This window comes from Bos indicus, chromosome 22 (genome assembly GCF_029378745.1).
Source record: "Bos indicus isolate NIAB-ARS_2022 breed Sahiwal x Tharparkar chromosome 22, NIAB-ARS_B.indTharparkar_mat_pri_1.0, whole genome shotgun sequence".
NCBI lineage: Eukaryota > Metazoa > Chordata > Mammalia > Artiodactyla > Bovidae > Bos > Bos indicus.
The window spans coordinates 17,085,228-17,107,443 of NC_091781.1; the positions used below are offsets into that span (position 1 = coordinate 17,085,228).

Genomic DNA, 22,216 nt, shown 5'->3' on the forward strand with positions numbered 1-22,216 from the left:
CAGGGATTCATAGGCCTCTGATCTACACCCTTTCCTGAACTGCAGGCAGTCTGGGATAAAGGAAGCCTGTAACTGACTGAATGGTAAATATCCTGGTAAATATCAAGGAGGTCAGAATTTACAATTTGTCTAGTAGGGGACAAAGTCCAATAAAACCTCATCCATTTCCTCTATCTAGATCCTGCAGACGGATCCAATTTTAGGCAAACAATCCTAGAGGAAAAAGGGGAAAATTACAGACGGATGGCAACGCGGAAAGTCAGGAGGAGAGCAAAGGGCAGATTATACTGGTGGCCGCTGCTGCTGCTGCTAAGTCGCTTCAGTCGTGTCCGACTCTGTGCGACCCCAGAGATGGCAGCCCACCAGGCTCCCCCGTCCCTGGGATTCTCCAGGCAAGAACGCTGGAGTGGGTTGCCATTTCCTTCTCCAACATGTGAAAGTGAAAAGTGAAAGTGAAGTCGCTCAGTCATGTCCGACCCTCAGCGACCCTGTGGACTGCAGCCCACCAGGCTCCTCTGTCCATGGGATTTTCCAGGCAAGAGTACTGGAGTGGGGTGCCATTATACTGGTGGAGCCTTTCTTAAATAATCTAAGTAATGCAGTATAATGAAAAAAATCCTGGAACCATACAGAGTTGACTCACCTTATTACTAGTTGTGCAACCACTGTTTGTTCATTGAGACCACCCTAGAACACTACTTTGAGAATGAAGTAAAATAACATTAATAGAACTTAGCAAGAAATTGGGCCAAAAAGGTAGATCGGGTTTTTCTACTACATCCTACAGAAAAACTCGAACTAGCCAATACTTAGCACATTGGTATGCAGGGTTACAATATTAAAGAAGCAAATAGAGATCAAAAGGAAGGCAAATAGGAGCCATTTTCCTGCTTCCAAGGCAATAGTATTTAGTGGAAGAGAGAAATCTACAGTTTGAGTTTTGTTAGTAACTCACCAAGTCTACTACTACTAGACTTGCTAACAGTCACAGAATAATTTGCACTCTTAGCCAAATATTCTATTAATTTTCTTAGAGAAATCTTTACTGTTTGGCATTGATGTGATATTTGTAATATACCCTTTCAGAAATTCACCCATCTCATAAAATGAAATCTTCTGTATACTGAATATACTATTAATTTACCCACTTGCTTCCTCAGTCCTGTACAATTCCTGTCAGGAAGAGTTTCCTGAATTCTTTAAATACTTTAAAAATATTAAAGTTTGTTTTTAGTATAAAGTCATTATATATCTGTGTAGTCACTCTGTTTTTCCATTGATTGGAAACATCATGTAATTGTCACAAGAGGAACTGGGCTCAAAAGCCAAGTAGCACCAATGGGGAGAAACTGAAACATTTGAATATGTTACTAACCTGCTTTAACAAGACTCAAAACAACCAAGTTGTTACGTTTACTTTAACCTTTAAACTTTTTTATTGTGAAAAGTTTCAGACAAGTAATAAAAAGTAATATTTTACAAGGGACTTCACTTATGTATATCATTTCAACAATTACCAACTCACAGTCAATCTTGTTTCATCTTTCCCCTCTCCTTCATTCTAAAGGAAACACCAGTAACATCATTTTGTTCACAAATATTTCAGCATGCACTGCTAAAAGGTAGAGTCTTTTTTTAAAAAGTGTGTGGATTATAGTTCCTGTTCTGCTTTGGGGCAAAGATCATTGTTTTCTAAAATTTTAACTGGAACAGAGTTGATTTACAATGTTGCGTTAATTTCAGGTGTACAGCAAAGTTAATCAGTTATTCATGTACATATAGCCACTCTTTTTAAGATTCTTTTCCCATACAGGATTGCAGAACACCAAGTCGAGTTACCTTGCTATACAGTAGGTCCTTGTTAGTTAACTATTTTATATATAGTAGTGTGTAATATAGTAATCCTAATCTCCTGATTTATCCCCCAGGCCTTCTGGGGGGGAGGGGGGAGATAATTTTAGCCATTATTTTGTCCCTTTCTAGAACTCCCAATTCCTGTATCTGTGTCACCCAGGGCAAGAAAAAAGAAAAGCCATCCAAATCAGAAAAGAAGTAAAACCATCTCTTTGCAGCTGATGGTGTTATATCTAGAAAACCCTAGATATTCCACCTAAAGTGTTTAGAATAAACAAATTCAGCAAAGTCATACGATACAAAATCAGCATTTAAAACAGCAATTGTTTTATACACTAACAATGAACTACAGGAAAGAGAAATTAAGAAACTATCCCATTTACAACATCAAAAAGGATAAAATAATTAGGAATGAAATCAACCACATCAAAGATCTGTACAACGAAAACCATAAAACAGTGATGAAAGAAACTGAAGACACAAACGAAAGGATAGCTCATGCTCATCAACTGAAACATTGCTAAAAGTGTGTACATACTCTTTAAAGTCAACAGATTTGATGCAATCCCTATCAAAATTCCAAAGGCATTTTTTACTGAACAGCCAAAGCAATCTTAAGAAAGAAAAAGAAATCTGAAGCATCGTATTTCCTGATTTCAAACTATATTACAAAATTACAGTACAGTGTTGTCATAAAAAGACATATATATCAGTGGAACAGACTAGAGAGACCAGAAATTAATGCATACATATATGGCAAACTAATTTTCAGCAAAGATATCAAGAATTTATAATGGGGAGAAATTCAGCAAAAGCTATGAATCAGGACTTTTTTGGATATTCTTTAATTTTGAGAAGCATCTCTGTTACTAGGACTGTTAAGAATATTTTATAGGCTATGACAGCACATAAGCAACTTAAATGTCCGTAAACAGGTAAATGGATAAAGATACAGTATGTATAGTGGAATATCACCCAGCTATGAAAAAGAATGAAATACTGCCATTTGCAGCAAAACGGATGGAGCTAGAGATTATCATACTAAGTTAGACAAAGACAAAACTGTATGGTATTACTTACATGTGGAATTAAAAAAATAGCACAAATAAACTTATTTACAAAACAAAAAAAGACTCATAGACATAACAAACAAACTTATGGTTACCAAAGAGAAAAGGGATACAAGGAATAAATTTCTAGTCAATCATTTCAAAATATAAATCAGTTCTTCTAAAGCTGATGATTCTGATGGAATAATTTTTCTTAAAAAGTTTAACTATACAAATCTGCTTAAGTCTGAATTTAACTTTAAATGTAAATTTATACAATGGCATTTTGGTGTTATATTTTCTGTAAATTATGGTAGCTGTAAAAGAAACTAAAAATGGCTTTTTGATTTGCATATAACTAAAATATAAAATAAAAATGTGAGTAATTAAAATTTCATTCATTAAAAAAATACACAATGAGGAAACGATAATCTCTCTTCACCATAAATGGTGTCTGGAAGACAGAATATCCACAGGCAAAAGAATGCAACTAGACCCCTATCTTATATCACACAGAAAAATCTACTTAAAATGTATTAAAGACATGAACGTGAGACCCTGAAACCATATAACTCCTGGAAGAAACAAGGGGATAAGTTCCTTGACACTGATCTTGCCAGTAAGTTTTTTAAATTAATTCTTATTGGAGTATAGTTGCTTTACAATGCTGTGGTGGTTTCTTCTGTACCACAAAGTAAATCAGTTATACATACATCCACTCTTCTTTAGATTTTCTTCCCATTTAGGTCACCACAGAACAATGAGTAGAGTTCTCTTTGCTACAGAGTAGGTTCTCATTAATTATCTGTTTTATATACAGCAGTGCATACTTGGCTTCTCTGGTGGCTCAGATGGTAAAGAATCCACCTGCAATGCATGAGACCTGGGTTTGCTCCCTGGGTTGGGTAGATCTCCTGGAGGAGGATGGCAACCCACTCCAGTATTTTTGCCTGGAGAATCCTACAGACAGAGGAGCCTGGCGGGCCACAGTCCACAGCATCACAAAGAGTTGGACATGACTGAGCGACTAGGCATAGCACAGTACATACACATTAATTCCAATCTCCTAATTCATTCCACCCATTCATCCACCTTTCCCCCTTGGTAACTGTAAGTTTGTTTTTCTACATCTGTGACTATTTCTGCTTTGCAAATCAGTTCATTTGTACCATTTTTCTAGGTTCCACATATAAGTGGTATTATATGACACATCTCTTTCTGACTTACTTCACTCTGTATGACAATCTCCAGGTCCATCCATGCTGCTGTAAATGGCATTATTTTGTTCCTTTTTATGGATGAGTAACATTCCATTGTATGTGTGTACCAGTATCTTCTTTACTGCCTGAAATTTTTAAAAATTTGACACCAAAGGCCAAGACAACAGAAGCAAAAATAAACAAGTGAGACTAAAACAAACTACAAGCTTCTCCAGAGCAAAAGAAACCAACAACGCAACAAGAAGGTATTATGGAATGGGAGAAAATATTTGCAAACCACACAGCTGGTAAGGGGTTAACATAAAAAAACATCTGAGGAACACATACTGCTCAACAGCCAAAAGAGAACAACAACAAAAATTCCAGTTAAAAAATAGGCAGGGGCTTCCTTGGTGGTCCAGTGGCTAAGACTCCACACTTCCACTGCAGGGGTCCTGAGTTCAATTCAGGTCAGGGAACTGGATCCCACTTGCTGCAACAAGGATCCTGCATGCCACAAGACTGAGGATCCCGAGTGCCACAACGAAGACCCAGCACGGCCAAGTAAAAAAAAAAATTAAAAAAGCAAGGGACCTGAATAGGTACTTTCCTAAGTTCAGTTCAGTTGCTCAGTCGTGTCCTACTCTTTGTGACCCCATGGACTGCAGCATGCCAGGATTCCCTGTCCATCACCAACTCCTGGAGCTTGCTCAAACTCATGTCCATCAAGTCTGTATTGGAATCCAATCATCTCATCCTCTGTCATCAGAAAAATGACCAACAGATCCTTGAAAAGGTCCTCAATATCACCAATCATCAGGGAAATGCAAACCAAAACCTCAGTAAGGCATCATTTCACATATGTTGATATGACTGTTATCAAAAAGACAAGAGATAACAAAAGCTGATGAACATGTGGAAAAAAAAAGGCACCCCCACGCACTGTTGGTGGGAATGTAAACTGGTGCAACCACTACAGAAAACCATGTGGTGGTCTGTCAAGAAATTAAAAGTAGAACTACCATTTTATTTAGCAATCCCACTTCTGGGGATTATGTCTAAAGGAAACAAAATCACTATCCTGAAGAGCTATCTGTACTCTCACGTTCACTGCGGCATTATTTACAATAGCCGAGTTATGGAAACAACCTAAGTGTCTGCTGAACGATTAATGTATTAAAAAAACATGATCTCTATCTACTTACCTACCTACAATGGAACATTATTCATAAAAAAGGGCATCTTGCCATTTTTGACAACATTGGAACCTGGAGTGCGTTACGCTAAGTGAAGACGGAGAAATCATTGCTTATACGTGGAACTATGGAAAAAGAAACAAAAACTCACAGAAACAGAGTGTAGAATGGTGGCTGGCAGGAGTGTAAGAGAAACGGGAAGCCACTGCTGCTGCTGCTAAGTCGCTTCAGTCGTGTCCAACTCTGCGCGACCCCATAGACGGCAGCCCGCCAGGCTCCCTTGTCCCTGGGATTCTCCAGGCAAGAACACTGGAGTGGGTTGCCATTTCCTTCTCCAATGCATGAAAGTGAAAAGTGAAAGTGAAGTCGCTCAGTCGTATCCGACTCTTCATCACCCCATGGACTGCAGCCTACCAGGCTCCTCCGTCCATGGGGTTTTCCAGGCAAGAGTACTGGAGTGGGGTGCCATCGCCTTCTCCGTGGGAAGCCACTAAAAGGGTACAAACTTTCAATGAAAAAGCTGTCTAAGGATCTAAAGTATAACACACACTATAAAACTGAAACTTGCTGAGATTAGAATTTATAGGCGCTTTCTCACACACACAAAGGTAAACGTGATGAATGAAAAGTGTTAGTTGCTGGAATCCATTCACAATTTATGCATATATCAAATCATCAAGTTGTATGCTATACATTTATCACAATTTTACCTGTCAATTATACCTCAGTAAAGCTTAAGAACAAAAATCTCCCAAACATCTGACCAGATGAGTAACCTGGAGTTATATAGCTTTATCTGAAGGCACTTAAAAAGGCCTCATGATATACCTTAAAACTCCAGAGTTAAAAAAAATCCCTTTAACTTTAGTCACTATATAAGTTGTTTATATAAAACAACTTCTAACGTCTGAAACGGACCTTGGATCCTGAAAAGAAGCTTTGTTTCCTTAAACGTCCCTTCTCTATTAACATTTTTAATGTAATTATATTCATATAGCAAGCACTGGTATATTTGTAGTCAGAAGCCTCAAATTTTAACTATACATCAATTATTCCTTTAACAGTTTGTTCTTTTCATATAACCAGTGGAGTCCTGAAAATTAGGTGCTATATTTACATTACTCATCCTAAGATGTAGATGAGAGTTTAGAGAACTGATCAAATATTCCTAACAATAATAACTTCCAAAATAAAAGCTAACATGGATAGGATATTCCTTTTCTAAAAGCCATTGTGTCCTACCTCAATTTATATGCACCAGCTCATGTAATGCCCACAACTAATTTATGAGAAATGCACTATTCCTATGTAGCCAAAAAATTAAACTCACCAAGTTGAGAACCTTGTCCAAGGCCAGAGCAAGAAAACCCACAAACTAGAACCCGAACCAAGGTCTACCCAACTGCAGAACCACTGCTGCTAAGTTGCTTCAGTTGTGTCCGACTCTGTGTGACCCCACGGACAGCAGCCCACCAGACTTCTCCATCCCTAGGATTCTCCAGGCAAGAACACTGGAGTGGGTTGCCATTTCCTTCTCCAATGCATGAAAGTGAAAAGTGAAAGTGAAGTCACTCAGTCATGTCTGACTCTTCGCGACCCCATGGACTGCAGCCTACCAGGCTCCTCCGTCCAAAGGATTTTCCAGGCAAGAGTACTGGAGTGGGGTGCCATTGCCTTCTCCACAGAACACTCACACCTTTAACTACTATCATGTCACCATTTGGCATATCTTGATTTAACGTATTTTAGCAACAAAAATAAATACACTAGAATGTAAAATAGACTGCTGAAATGATGTGGTAACTTCTTTTATGTGTTAGAAAGGATAAAACTTTTAATATTTGGCAGGTTTCAGATTTTCAACAATTTTATTTTTAACTTAAAACATATAAAATCAAGTAATTTTACTTTTAAATGACAAAGTTAAAAATCAGATGTCATACTTTCTAAGATAATATTTAAATTTCAGGTCTAAGGGTGAATTACTCAAAAAATGGTATTGATGATCTCTGTATTACAAGTGGTACCAACGGCCCAAGTGCTAGTCAGGTTTCAAGTATCTGAAATCATCAAAGACAAATGGAAAATGATTTAGCATTTCAAGAGAGAGAATGTTTACCCCAATACAAAATAACAAGTTTACAAAAAATAAAATATCAGTTGTTGGTATTTGATAACTTTTACCAAATACGATATTTTTATAAATATAATCTTTTTCCATGCCCCAAATGGGGAAAGAAAGTTTTCCTTTCTTCCCAGAGAAAGGAAGTCTTTTATCTTGAACTGTCTATATTAAGTCAAGAAATTCTGGACAACAGAAGAAGAAAAAAGTCTATATTCCTCTTCTATGGCCTAAAAGTTCCCATTTACTGAAAAATCTAGAAGCAGATAATTTTAGTAAATAAACTAACTTAAATCTTCTTGTGTTATAATAGAAGTACCATGACAAAATCTCACTTTAAATATCATTCATAATTTATCTGTTAAGTCTTACATAATAGGAATGGGAAAAGAAGACAATGGGAAAAATCTAGAAGCTAGATCTGAGTATATTCAGATTTTTAAATTCCACTTAGAAACCATATTTTATATAATTATAAAACAGAAAGTAATCCCTGCAAAGTCTGAAAGTGAAATACAACAAATTAACCTGTTTATCAAGTTGGTGACATAACCACACAAAGATCTATCCCAAGTGATTTTAAACCACTGTAATTTGACTGGACTGTATATCTCTGGAAAGATATATCCTAAGGGCAAAAACAAACTCACTTTCCAGTAATCACATTGCCTGCCATTCTAAAACTGCTGTGTGTGTATGTGGGGCAAAGCATGATAATTACATTGCGTGTTAGTGGAAACTGAGATTTGGGGCATGGGGAAAGACTACATTTATAAAAATATCATGGAGCACTAAATTCAAAATAAAAATTATCAAATATCAACAACTGATATTTTATTTTTTATAAACTTTTTATTTTGTATTGGGGTAAAGTCAGTTGACAATGTTGCAACAGTTTCAGATAAACAGTGAAAGGACTCAGCCAGACATATGCATTCTCCCCCCAAATCCCTTCTCATCCAGGCTGCCACATAGTATCAACAACTGGTATTTCGAAAAAGGAAAAAAAGAGGAAAGGATGAAGCCATTTTTTAGTTCTATCCATGGAAGTGGTCTAGAAAGAAGGTCCAACCCAAGAGCACGAAACACTTCTAACACCCAAACCGTGGTCTCTAAATACCATTTCCCACTAAAAGAAATCAGTTTTGAAGAAATGAGTTAAGTCCAGGTTTGGAGCAGGAAATACACAAAATGATCCGGGAACATCTTGTCACACTAGAAAGCAACAGATCAATCAATGCAAGTCAGGAAACGACTGATAAGGAGTAAAAAGGCTTTGGAGCTAACAGCCAAATGTGGGACAATTTTTAAATGTCAACATTAATGACTGAAAGAGACTGAAACATATCAAACAGGTATAAAACCCTAAGTACACAATAATAATGACTCTTCATGGCTTAACTCTAGAGGTTGCTAAGTTACCAACCCATTATCTTGAAAACTAGTAAGTAAGGGGGAAAAAAAGTAAGCACTGATTTTGCCTTTCCTATTCAAATTGTTATCTTAGGGGACCCACATAATTAACGAGGGTGAGTATTACAGAAAATAAGCAGTGATAGAATCTAAGCCGGTTCTTCTCGAAGTGTGGTTTGAGAACTTCTGAAGTTCTTAGATTCTTTCAAGGAGCAAGTAAAGGCTTTTTCTTTTCAACTATGTATCTGTGGGAGGCCAGATTTTCTTCAGTCGTCAACCAAAACAATTTATCACAACAAATTAAATGCAGAAGTAACTATAAGAAACAGTTGTCTTCTATCACCAAAGAGATTTGTTAAATGTTAATACCATTAAAAAAACTGGAAAGTTATTTTTCATAATCATGTTACATACATCAGCAGGATTTGTTATTGCTATTCTAAAATTAGTTAATAACATTAAAAAATACTGTTTTAATTTCTAGTATGGTAAATCTTAATAGAAACTATGCAAACAGAAACTCTCTGGGGCCTTGAACAGCTGCCTAACATCACACAGACAAGAAGACATTATGTAACTCTTAAGGAAAGTACCTAGTACTTTATTATGAAGTATACTTGCAATGGATCTAATCTCTAATTTACACAGGGGGTCATCTAATAGTAGAACATGGAGACACAATTTCCAAAATCCAACAGTAAGAACTCAACACAATGATAAATTTCATTAAGTGTATAATATGAGGAAAAGAGAACCTATAAATTAGAAAGACAAACTTATCAACCAAGTGCAGTGTACTGACCTTATCTTGATCAAACGGAATGGTTTCATTAAAATTCAAAGGGAGTCCATTTTTTCTATTTCCCCTCTGTTTTGTTGTATTTGGAATTTTTCATAACAAAAAATTAAATCTGTATCTATTCCCTTCCTCACTACCACTAAAAAGAAAAAGGGCATTGTAAAACTCTTTAATTGCAAAGTCATGTCTGACTCTTGTGACCCCATGGAGCCTGCCAGGCTCCTCTGTCCATGGGATTCTCCAGGCAAGAATACTGGAGTGGGCTGCCATTTCCTTCTCCATTCTAAAACCGTCCATATGAAAATGGGGGTTCAGAGAAAATGAAAGTTGCTCAGTCCTGTCCGACTCTTTGCGATCCCATGGACTACATAGTCCATGGAATTCTCCAGGCCAGAATACTGGAGTGGGTAGCCTTTCCCTTCTCCAAGGGATCTTCCCAACCCAGGCATCAAACCCAGGTCTCCGGCATCGCAGGCAGATTCTTTACCAGCTGACACATAAGGGAAGCCCAAGAATACTGGAGTGGGTAGCCTATCCCTTCTCCAGCGGATCTTAACAACCTAGCAATCAAACTGGGATCTCCTGCATTGCAGGTGGATTCTTTACCAACTGAGCTATCAGGGAAGACCCTAATACGAGGGTTCAGAGAAGCAAACAGAAAAATCCTAGCAAAGAAGACAATCAGAAGAGCTCCAAAAAAACTGCATTGCTACAGAGTGACAGAAAGTTCCCACGATCCTCTATAATTAGGGTGAGGATATAATTTATGGCCCAAACCAGGGCATTTTTGAGAGTGAAAAGGGTGCCATTACTAATTACTTGGGAGACATAAATCAGGAGTGTCCCAGGGAAACCAAGACATAAGGTCACTCTATCCATAAAAGATTAAATTAAAAAAATCATTTTTCACAGTATATTCAACTCAATCCTCTGGGTTAACTATTTTCCAAAGAACCATATTTCTAGTATTACAGAGTTCAGAAAAGCTAAGGTATTCTATACAAAAAAATTGTTTCATCCTTCTTGCCTAGCACAGTTGTATTTAGATATGTTTACTTCTCCTCTTGGGGCTTAGTATATTCTACAAACGTCCAGCTATTCCTTTTCATACCAACTGTGCATGATAAACTATGAGAGGAAAACTACACTTACCCAGAGCCTTGCTTTTCTAAAAATACATGTCTTCCCATGAACCTCCACACAAGACCTTATCAGGCTCCTACTCAATTTATGAATGGATACCTTATGCGTAGCAACACTTCAAATCTTAATGGCCTAAGGGTAAAGTAAGGAAGAAAAAGCAAAAACACTTCATCCAGCACAGGCTCCAAAGAGCACTGGCATTATCACCTACTTAATCTAAAGCGGTATGGCTATAGTAACTGCAGAGTTTCATACAGGATGTTGGCATAATTTTTTAAAAAAGAATCTTTAGCAAGTATCTGGTTTTAATATTGCTTATATAATATGTGCCACCAAGAAATGAGTACCTGTTAAGCTCTAAATACTTTATCCCATTTAATCAGTTTTTTAAATATTTGGTTAAGTTTTTCCAATAAAAGTAGTTTAAATATGAAAATATGAAACAATTTGGTACAATTTGTTGTTGTTGTTTAGTTGCTAAGTAGTCTGACTCTTTGCGACCCCATGCCATGCTTAGCCTGCCAAGCTCCTCTGTCCATGGGGTTTCCCAGGCAATACTGGAGTGGGATGCCATTTCTTTCTCCAGGGATTGAACCTGTATCTTCTGCTTGAAAGGCAAATTCTTTACCACCGAGCCCTATAATTTAGCCCCATCCTAAAATGTGCACTGACATGATTTCAACCTTTTATTCTTTATTAAGTTATAACATTAAAATTTCAATTGCCATAAATAAATCTGTCTGCTGAAAATAAAAGTTTATGTCATCCAACAATCTAATGCTACAGCATGCAATCTAAATGTTCAGTATGCAATCAATCACAGTGCCTCAAAAGTCTTTCTCTTTATTTTACTTTAGGTGATTAAACACCTTTGTTTTTAGAAAATGTAGGTTTTTTTTTTTTTAAAGTGCCTTTCAGATTCTATCCCAATGTTATCATATTAAATATTTATTTTCAAAATAACCATATGTAACTGTGGCTCTTCCATTCCTATCTGGTTTCTCTTATAAAATAAGTCAATTCTCAACAGCCTACATCAATGAAGGAAAATGTAACATAAAGGCAGAGTAATTGCCAACAGGTCCTTCCAGGTTATTCCTCATAAAAAAAACCTTCCTTTGATATCAAGAATGCCTGAACAGTTGATTATTAACTGCAGATCATCCTCCTTCACAGAGCTGTGACAGAAAACAAATTGTATGTGTTGAGGAACACAGAGAGGCTGGTGGAAGGAAAACAGAATTTTTCAACACAGGCCAAAGATCCTAACAGGACAGAAATAAAAAAACCCACAAAGACGGGGAGACAAAAAAAAAGAAAACAACCTTAAACAAAATGACAAACAATGGGTGCGAATATAAAACAAGGAGATCCATATGGACATACACCAAAATTAACAAGCCAACATTATTAAATATGCTAACACTATACTGGAACATTATAACTAGATCATAATTTCTAAGAATTATGAAATAATCCTCTTACTATATTCAGCAGTGCACATGCCTTATTAGATTACTAGGTTTTACTTGAGTCTTCACATTTCAGGACTGGGGATGAGAAAATTTCACCATCAGAAAACAATAAAATTTCTTATGGGGGGATGGTACGGAAAAAACAAGGCTTGAAGAACATAAATTAGCAGCTTGAAGAAAGAGCTCTGAAGGATGAAAAAAAATCTATATTCAAACAATTCCACTTCCACTAAGGCAAAGGGGTAGATTCATCAAGGTTTAATTTTTTTAACCTTACTGTTATCATAAATCTGAGTTATACAAGTTAGTAATTCCCAATTCAAACTGCAAACATTATCTACAGAAGAAATTCTTTTCTTTCTTCAAGCTAATATGGTGGCATTTGGTGCTAATAGTGACTGTGTTACCAACCAATAAAACACAAGTATGCTTAAAAACATCTTTTTTTCCCCGGAAGGCTAACAATTGAAATGGTTTATCAAGAAAGAGAATAGAAGATACTTCAGTTATAAAATCTCTTTTGCTATGGACTTTTGAGAATTGTTTGAGAATAGGACAAATAAGCTTTGTATTTAAGTACATAAAAAACAAGCCCACAATCTAATCATAATAAAAATCATATCTGCCAACCCAATTTTTCCCCTTTGTCCTATTTTATTTTTTTGCTAGGGAGAGGCGTTGTGGGATAATAGCAGGAAGTAAGGTGGAGCAGCTGCACAGACAAGAGGTACGGTGCTGTGTTTTACCTCCATTCTGGCCTACTGCTGGCTATGTCTTATTGCAAATGAGATGAACTGTTTGGGGAGCCAAATAGTTATCAAAACCTGTGGGATCAAATCATGCCCCTTCCCCACTTTTGCCAGGAACTTTTTAGGGACTCTGGCAAGATTCAGGTAATAGGAGTACTAGAAGCCAGGATGACGAGATTTCTAGTTACCTGGAAAGTGGAGTGCACATTCCTGTGTGCGTGTACATGCACATGTATATGCACAAAAGACGCTTATCCTAGTGCTGGCAATGTTAGTCTCAGGACATGTAGAGGAAACTGTCTGAAATGGAGGCCAGGGTTTGAACTAGGTGGCTTCTATTTTAGTCACACAAACGTATGGAAATAATCCATGTGAATGAACTTTAAAGAGAAGAAACGACTACCCTAAATTTCTATAATAATATAAAATGCAGTCCACTAAATCTCATGTTAATGTTGATACTATTTCATGAAAAATAGTCTAATGGGAATAATTAGTCACTCAAATTTCCTTTTTCAGGTCAAAATATATCATTACTGCCAAGACCACTGTGCATAAAAATATGGTAAGTGGGTAACACATTTATATTTCTTTTACTAAGGGAGAAGACACAAAACATGGTCAGGCTTGCTTACTATTAAAATGTGCATTAAAGATATTTTTAATTATTCTGTTGAGTTAAAACACCTCTTCTTTGCTAACAGCCACAAGCTCTAAATCCATAAGAAAAAAAAAGTTAACACTCCAGTTTCCTCTGTTATCGCCTGCAGTCTGGATATAAGGGAAAACTCTAAGTCTGGTTTAGTAACATTGCAATGCAGGTTGTATCTCAATTCAAGCAACAGAAGTACTCTTAGAAAACTGAGTTCAAATCAATTATGTCTAAAAATCAAATTCTCGGAAAATATATTAAGCATTTATTTAAAAGAATTTCAGCATATATTTTTTTTAATGTAGGAATCCTTTTGCAATCAAAATAATTGCTGTCTAACTTGTCTGTAAATGCAATTCTTCAATATTTTGGTTTTTTAACAACAACTGGCACAAAAAACCCAACCAAACAAAAAGAATAGGCACACATGCACTGTTCAACATTTTAAAAGTAACTATAAATACTATTCAGGACATTGATCCTTTTAACATTTTAATGCAAACTTACACAAACTTTGAATTATTTCATTATGATTTCGTATAAAGGAATAATGTCAGATCTCTTCCAATTCTGTGATTATTAATTCTAATAAGCTAGATGCAACCACCCCACTTGCAGCTGGGAGCTGAGCACTTACGTATCAAATAAGGTTGTGCCTAACCTAAAAGGGAGGTTGGGTAATCTCCAGGGAATATCAGGTTGTCCAGGAAGTAGCGATGAGACTGAAATAATAAGCAGCCTTTCTTTAGTTAACATTTTACATGATGGCAACCCAACACTTGAATGCTGAAGCGTGCTCTTCATAACACTGATATAAAATTGCAGCTAACAATATGTAACTATTTTACAAAGGGAAACAAATCATTCTACTATTCTGGTCTAACCCAATAATCAAATATGGACAATATACATACTGAAATATAAAGGTTTTATTCAGATACAATATTCTTTCCTATTTTTAAATGAGAATTCAACAGTCAGATGCTCTAGAACTGGTCTACTGGGGAGGTGATTTGAATTTAGGGGGATACAAAGCTTTAAGATTTCATTTTTCCTTGGAGGAAGGGATGGGTTCCTACCAGACATTCAGGGATATACTAAATTTGGGGTTACCATTATATGGTTGGCACAAATTCAACGCTTGAGTAGGAACTATAAATGTTTTCTTTAACTGTAAGCCAAACTGAATCATCTCCCAGGGAAAAGAACCTCCTCCTCCTGCCTTTCCCACCTCCTACCCCTCCCCCACCAGCACTGCCTCCCTGCTGTGCAAAGAGCCCTTTGTCCTGCCCTGCACTTATCTAGCTGTTTGGCCATATTGACAGGCCAACTAGAGGCATAATAAGCGAGTCAGTTTGCCATAAGCAGCTGGCAATTTGAAACAAAAATCTTCCTTTTCTACTCAGACCAAGTCCTGCTGCAGACGTCTCTGGCTCCTCCCATCCTTCCATCTATTTTTCAAACAGCACAGCGAGGAATTCTGCATTTTCCCTCAACTAGGTAGCACATCAGAAACTTGACTCCCCAGACAGAGACATTCTGAGTAAAGTCCTACATCTACTGCTTTTTCTGTGATTCGTAACACGGGCCAAGGAGTAGCCTCAGCTCTAGGTGTATATACATGACTAACACGGCTAAGGAAATGATTACTACTTCAATCTGCCATCAAAACTCTTGAGAATGTTCATACTTCAAGAGAAGACAGAAGAGCACAGATATCGGTAAGATCCTATCAAGACACATATATCAGATAAAGACATCCAATAATTGTAGTGTTTTAAAAAACTAAGACATTATTCCAATAAGCAGGAAATTCCTTATCCCTGTCTTTATGTCAAAGATACTTAAAGTGACCCTTACATCTCTCCCTGAGGTATTCAGCAAACAAAATCAATATGATGGAAAAACTGAGTGAGGCAGGATGGGATTACAAATTCCTTGCTTGGTGAGAGCGGATATAAAGTAGACAGAGATTCTGCTTCATTGTTCCTTTTATCTCTTATACTTCTCTTCCTAAGTGTTAGGAGTTTCATATACTGTCAGAATAAGAATTCTCTAAAGCAATGCTTTCCAACACACTGCCCCCCCAACCAAGCTATGGGGTATCTACTCAATTCAGAATGAATATACAACACAACATTTTTCATAAGACTAACTGATTAAACAATGTATGTACTGAGAAATTAAAGAAATGATATTCTGTTAACCTCTCATGAACTACCCTGAATCTTCACCACAAGAGAAGTCACTGCATCAACAGAAAGGTTAAAAATGCCATTTCACCACATACTTTGGAATTTTTGGCAGCAAGGAATGGTGTCAATCGTTATTTATCATAGGTACATTATACTTTGAGGAGTGACTGAAAGAATTTTTTTCTTTTTACAAATAACCATGAGTTGTATTACTAAATATATATTATTTCACAATTTTGCAGAGTTGAAGTTTCGTTTGTCCTAAATAACAAAAAATAAGAAAACTTTATTTTATTCACGATCCACTTTTTCACTGGTAAGATGTATCCAACAATCACTGACCGTCCTTAGCTTTTGCCCAATATTTCATAAATTACTTGAATATGAAGAGGATAAAGTAAAAGTGGTTGTCTGCACATCTGCATTTTGAACAATATTATTTTCCTGTCCAAAGGGAAAAAATGAAGTGGCCATCCTCCTCCAGAAAGGCCAAAATAAGTCCAAAAAGTATGTACATTTCTGGACACAAAACACTATCAGAAGACAGTAAAAACTTCAAACATGCTGGTTAAAGAAATTCTATGAAAAGGCCCTCTATGCTCTTAAGGAAATGATCTTATATTAGATCTCAAAGGGATTCCGAACAGGAAATACAAGTTAAAAGCAATTATTTTATAAGGTAGCTTTCATATTATATGAAAGACAACTTAAAGACATTTGTATCTATGTTAAACAGCCAGGATGAGTGACACCATACTTATCTGATATGGCATCTTTTATATGTGATAGTAATAAGAATTAGAACCACCTAAAACGTTATCCATTAAAGGTTCTGTTTCATTAGTCCCCCTGCAACACTGAAAGACAATGCAAGCAACATTTGTGAATGACAAAACTCATTTCCATTCTTTCTGGTTCCCGCCACAAACGCCAGTCATACTACACATTACAGATGACTGGGTTCATTTACACAAAACTGAACATACTAAAATTCTGAAGTAAAAAAATATATATATGTAGGATGCATGAGTCTTAGGGGGAGACAATAACAGGCATCTGTTAAATATTGGATGTAACTGATGGTATATGGGGCTGGTGATTCTCCTTCAAGTACTTCCATACTCAACAAACTGTTCTGCTTGATCAGAGATCTTCCTAAACTGTGGGAACCGTGGAAGAAGACAGACTACATAAAGGGCCTAGAGGCTATCATCTCAAGTATCCTGTACACTAGGTTTATTCAATTTCTGAGTATTCCTTGTGGTCTGTCATATTTCAGATGGATCACTGTCAAACATATACATCCTTGTGATGTTAGACAACTATACACAACACATAATTAATCAATATCACAGGTCAAATTCTAAAGAAATAATCTAATTTGGAGAAATCTATTACTAACAGAAAATAAGAAAATACTTGATATTTATATATAGAAATTATTCTGCAAAGGACAGTTGTTTCTAGAGTTTAAGACCCTAAATATAGTAAAATGTTTAGCAAAAGCATCTGTTCAATAAGGTAAGTATGGTCTAACAACTGGAAGGAAGAAGCCGTACAAATAAAGTATTAAAATTGATTTAATGATTAAAAAGATGGAGGAAAACATGCCAGCTGCAGAAAAATCAAATGATATTTTCCCCATTCTGGTTCTCAGGAAGATCCTTAAATTCTTATTACCTTGGTTTTAAAAGGATTGAAAAATTAGGACTCAAATGGAACTTCTGGTCCTATCCAAGCAAAATCCCAAGATTAAAATCAAAAATCTGCCACAAAAACCAAACATAAAAGTCTTTAACTACGATCCAGTTTCCAAATGCTGATATCCATAAATGGGTAGAAGGTTATGAATTGCTAATTCTCATCTCCCCACCAATAAAATGCAAACCAGCACAGCAGTGAAAATTCCCAGGAAAGCAAGGTTTCCGTCTTAGCCCTGAAGCAGCCATTGCCTAAGTGCAGCTCCCTGCAGCCAACAGCATTAATGGACGCTGCACTGCTGTCCTTCCCTGGAGACAGCAGCCAGCACTACTCAAGCTTCTCACGTAGCAACCAGAGCTCCAGAGCCAGCAGCTGCTGCTGCCTTGTATACTCACCCCTGTGATCCAACCCAAAGGAACAACCTTCTTCTTACCCCACCCCCACTCCTTACACATTCTTTTTTTTTTGGACCAGTGCTCCATGCCAGAAGGGCTGGAATTATGCCTTTAAAAAGAAACAATCCTAAGGTCACCCTTTTAGTTTTAACTGTGGCTTTTTATTAGAAAAATCAACATTTACCAAATTCCAAATATACACTCAATAAGGCACCAATTTAGGAGTGAAGATTAACCTTTAGTCTTTAAAAGGCCAATTTGCTAAACATTCTCTTTACACTCAAATTTAAATTTGCAGTTAAAGAAAGAAGCTTGTGTTGTGTCCTACCAAAGGACATAATCATTTTCTACATAGTGACATCCTGAGTAAACCTTAAAAGATTCTAATCCCATAACGAGCCAGAATTTTTGGCTATAGAAGAAAACTAATGATCCTCCTGAAAAAACCGGCAGAAATCTAATAAAAAAATTTCCTGTCCTCCAACAGGCCCAGAAACCTCTGAAAAGGTGAGGTTTACTAGCTCAGATTCCACACACCTCAAATTACCACTTATAATTTTCCTCTCAGAGTGACCTACAAACACTGATATAAAACTAATCAAGAAAATTTCCCAAATAGGGGGTACACATTCTATTGAAAAGCTCTTAACACTCAACTCAGCTGGATCCACCCTAATCACAGTATTGCTATGTAATATGTAACATCTGCCCAACAAAAATGTTAATATGACCTTGGTCATAAATATGTCATTTAAATGCAACTCGTTTCATCAAGGGATAAAGGAAATTTGCAGAGAACCTGGGGATTCTTTTAGTACTATGAGAACGGGGAAAACTGGAAAAATAAACCAAGTATAGACAAAGCCCAATGCAACCCAGAGGTCTGGGCAAGAAATGAGTTAGTGGTGAACACATTGCACAAGTAACATGAGAAAGCAGAAAATGCAGGTCATACACGCACCCCTGACCCAGACCAGCAGAGCTGGCTGCAGCATCAGTATCCAAGGGAAAGACCAGTTATTCCCAAGAAGTGAGATGAGCAAAGGAGCTCTGTAGAACAAATTAGCATAGAAGGGGCTTTCCCAACAGAAACTTTCCCTCTCACGCGATTCACCTACTTAAAAACCAGGGCTTTTTCTCACCACCATTCACTTCGCATCCCTGGCTTCCACGCAGAGGGAAAGAGAATTGATAAAGGCTACATTTTTCTGCCTTTAAAGACGTTCGCAAACGATCGCTCTCCACGCCCAAGGCAGGGAAAACGACACAATCTGGCTCAACTCCAAGCTAGAACCCTACAAATTCAGTGAGGCCATCTCAGATATTCTGGGGCTTATGCCACTGAGAGCCCAAGAATGTGAGGTGGGGGTGGCGAAGGTAATGTCCTTAGTGTGGGAAACGAAGCAATCATCTGCGATGGGGACCCCAGGACGAGGGGGAAGGCGTCCAGGAACATTCGGGGGTGGGGTGGGGAGATCGAAGCCCCCCCGAGAGGGATCAGAGTTGTCACAAGGCCGCGCGAACGGGGGTGGGGGTGGCGTTTGGGGAGGGGAAAAAAAGTGTGCCTGTGTATTTTGAGAGGAGAGCAGTGAGAGGCCTATCCTCAAGTAAAAGGTAAACGTGGAGTAGGCAGTTCCCGGGAAAAGGGGTGAAGAGGCGTGGGGGGAGGGGAAGCGTCCTGACCCAGGAAAGACGTGAAAAGGGTAGTGGGGTCGACGAGATTACGGATGGGGCCTCTCCGCCTGGGAAAGGGGTGCAACGGTGTGTAGGGGGCGGCGAGGGGGATGAGAAGGGGCAACATCCTCCTACTGAGAGCCTGGGGAGGGCCAGGCCCACGTCCCGAGAGCAAGCGCGGGGAGACGGAGGAGGTGACCCTTCCCTCCCCCGGGGCCCGGTCGTGAGGGTAGGTCTCTCTTTTCTGTTGGACCCTTACCTTGTCCCAGGCCTGGGCCCGGGCTGCGGCGCACGGCACTCCCGGGAGGCAGCAGGACTCGAGTTAGGCCCAACGCGGCGCCACGGCGTTTCCTGGCCGGGAATGGCCCGTGCCCGTGAGGTGGGGGTGGGGGGCAGAAAGGCGGAGCGAGCCAAAGGCGGGGAGGGGGAAGGGCCAGGGAAGGAGGGGGGCCGGCACTACAGTGTTGGCGGACTGGCGGGACTGGGGCTGCGTGAGTCTCTGAGCGCAGGCGGGCGGCGGCCGCCCCTCCCCCGGCGGCGGCGGCGGCGGCGGTAGCAGCTCACTCAGCCCGCTGCCCGAGCGGAAACGCCACTGACCGCACGGGGATTCCCAGCGCCGGCGCCAGGGGCACCCGGGACACGCCCCCTCCCGCCGCGCCATTGGCCCCTCCGCCCACCGCCCCGCACCCATTGGCCAACTCGCTGCCAATCAGCGGAAGCCGCCGGGGCCACCTAGAGAAGAGGCTGTGCTCTGGGGCTCCGGCTCCTCAGAGAGCCTCGGCTAGGTAGGGGAGCGGAACTCTGGTGGGAGGGGGTCCGGCGGATTGGTGGGGGGATGGGTGGCTGAGGTCGTCTGGCCGGTACCTGGGGGTCGCTTTCCCCGGTGGGAAGAGGGGAGAATAGCGTTTGTTACGCTGAAAGGGAGAGAGGTGGTCAGAGGCAGGCGGGAGTGCGGCCCGCCTTGCGGCAACCGAAGGGGGAGGGAGAAGGGAGCGGAAAAGGCTCGAATCCGGACGGAGCCATTGCTCCTGCAGAGGGAGGAGCGCTTCCGGCTCTTATCTTGTCACTGATTGGTTGCTGCTGCTCCCGCCGTGTGTGAAAACACAAATGGCGTGTTTTGGTTGGAGTAAAGCGCCTGTCAGTTACAGCCTCGGGAGTGCGCAGCCGCCTAGGGACTCTCGCATTGCCCACTGGGTGGGTGCTTAGGTAGGTAGGGTGGAGAGAGACTTGGATGAGCAGGCGCGGTCGGCCTCCCACGGGGAGGTAGGGGTGGGGGTGGGAAGGGAGGGTCAGTGAAAGTGGCTTCGCGCGGGCGTCCTACCACCCACCCCTTCCTTCGGGGGAGTCGGTTTACCCGCCGCCTGCTTGGCTTCGGCATCTGATTGGCTGCTGAAGCTCAGGGAACGGCCCCTTGTTATTGGCTCGGGTCCCAAATGAGCGAAACCACTGCGCGGGTCGGCGGGGAGGCGGTCGTTGGTACGATCCTCCCCGAGACCCAGCGCCGCAGTGTCTGGCCCCGCGCCCCTGCGCAACGTGGCAGGAAGCGCGCGCTGGAGGTGGGGGCGGACTGCCGGGCCGAGGATTCTGGGTGGTGGCGATTGCGGCTCCGCCCTGGGCGCCCGCTGCCTGAAGGACAAGACTAGCCCGACCTGCTCCTGGACCCGTGGGGCTGAAGGGAGGAGTGGGGGTCGGTGCCGCTGGCTTGTGGGTGGGAGGTGCATGTTCTCCAAAAATCGGCGCGAGCTGCAATCCTGAGGTGGCTGCAGTGGAGGAGGCGGAGAGAAGGCCGCACCCTTCTCAGCAGGGGGAGGGGAGTGCCGCAATACCTTTATCGGAGTTCTCTGCTGCCTCCTGTCTCCTAAGGACCGCCCTGGGCCTAGAAGAATCCCTCCCTCCCCCGCGATCTCGTCATCGCCTCCATGTCGAGTCTCGATTATGGGCGGGATTCTTTTGCCCAGGCTTAACCTTATTCCTGGGCGTTGTCCTGCAGGGGATCGAGCAGGTATAAGACTTAGAGGACGAACCCAATTTCTTTTATCTTCCCACAGGCTTGAGTTTGTGTCACAAAATAATTATAATGGGGTGGTGGAGTGAAATGAAGTCCAGGCAACACCTAGGACTTATTTTATGCAGCGAGACTGCGAGTTACTACTTCTTAACATCCTTTTGTTGCATATTTTCCAGGAGATTGAGAGAGAGGTTAAAAGCTTGATCTCCTGAATTTTATACTCTCCCCATTTGAGACAGTTGAGAAATAGGTTAAAGGCATGCTCTCTTGGGTTCCCCATTTGAGACCGTTGCTACACCGCCAAAACAGAGCATTTTAGATTAGATCTTAAAAATTTAATTCCCCACCCTTGCATTCTCAGAGTCAGGCCTTTTAGCAACTCTCACTCATACTTTCAGCCCATTTTCTGTTTGTTACACTTGCTCATCTTGTCCCAGTCATACCATTGGCTTTCTCCTCTCCTGTTTTTGGTATCCCGGTGAGTCATGAAACCAGACAGGTTTCACCACCAATTAAGGCTACCCAGCTCGAGCATAGGCTTCACTCTTGCCCAGAAATGCATTTATTCCTCTTTTATGGATATTCTGGAGTC

At 40.1% G+C, this 22,216-nt stretch overlaps 1 protein-coding gene across 14 annotated transcripts in view; it reads right to left on the reverse strand.

Annotated features, from left to right (window-relative positions):
- Nucleotides 1–20,200, reverse strand: part of SETD5 (SET domain containing 5) — a 79,212-nt gene extending 59,012 nt beyond the window's left edge. For 7 of the 14 annotated variants that reach the window (XM_019984361.2, XM_019984367.2, XM_019984365.2 and 4 more), the window contains exon 1: nt 19,876–20,199. The gene's annotated coding sequence lies outside the window, so the exon portion shown is untranslated. Of the gene's footprint in view, nt 1–19,875 lie in introns of all 14 variants that reach the window. The other 7 variants (XM_070776275.1, XM_019984368.2, XM_019984364.2 and 4 more) reach the window with 3 other exon arrangements.
- Nucleotides 20,201–22,216: the final 2,016 nt, after the last annotated feature.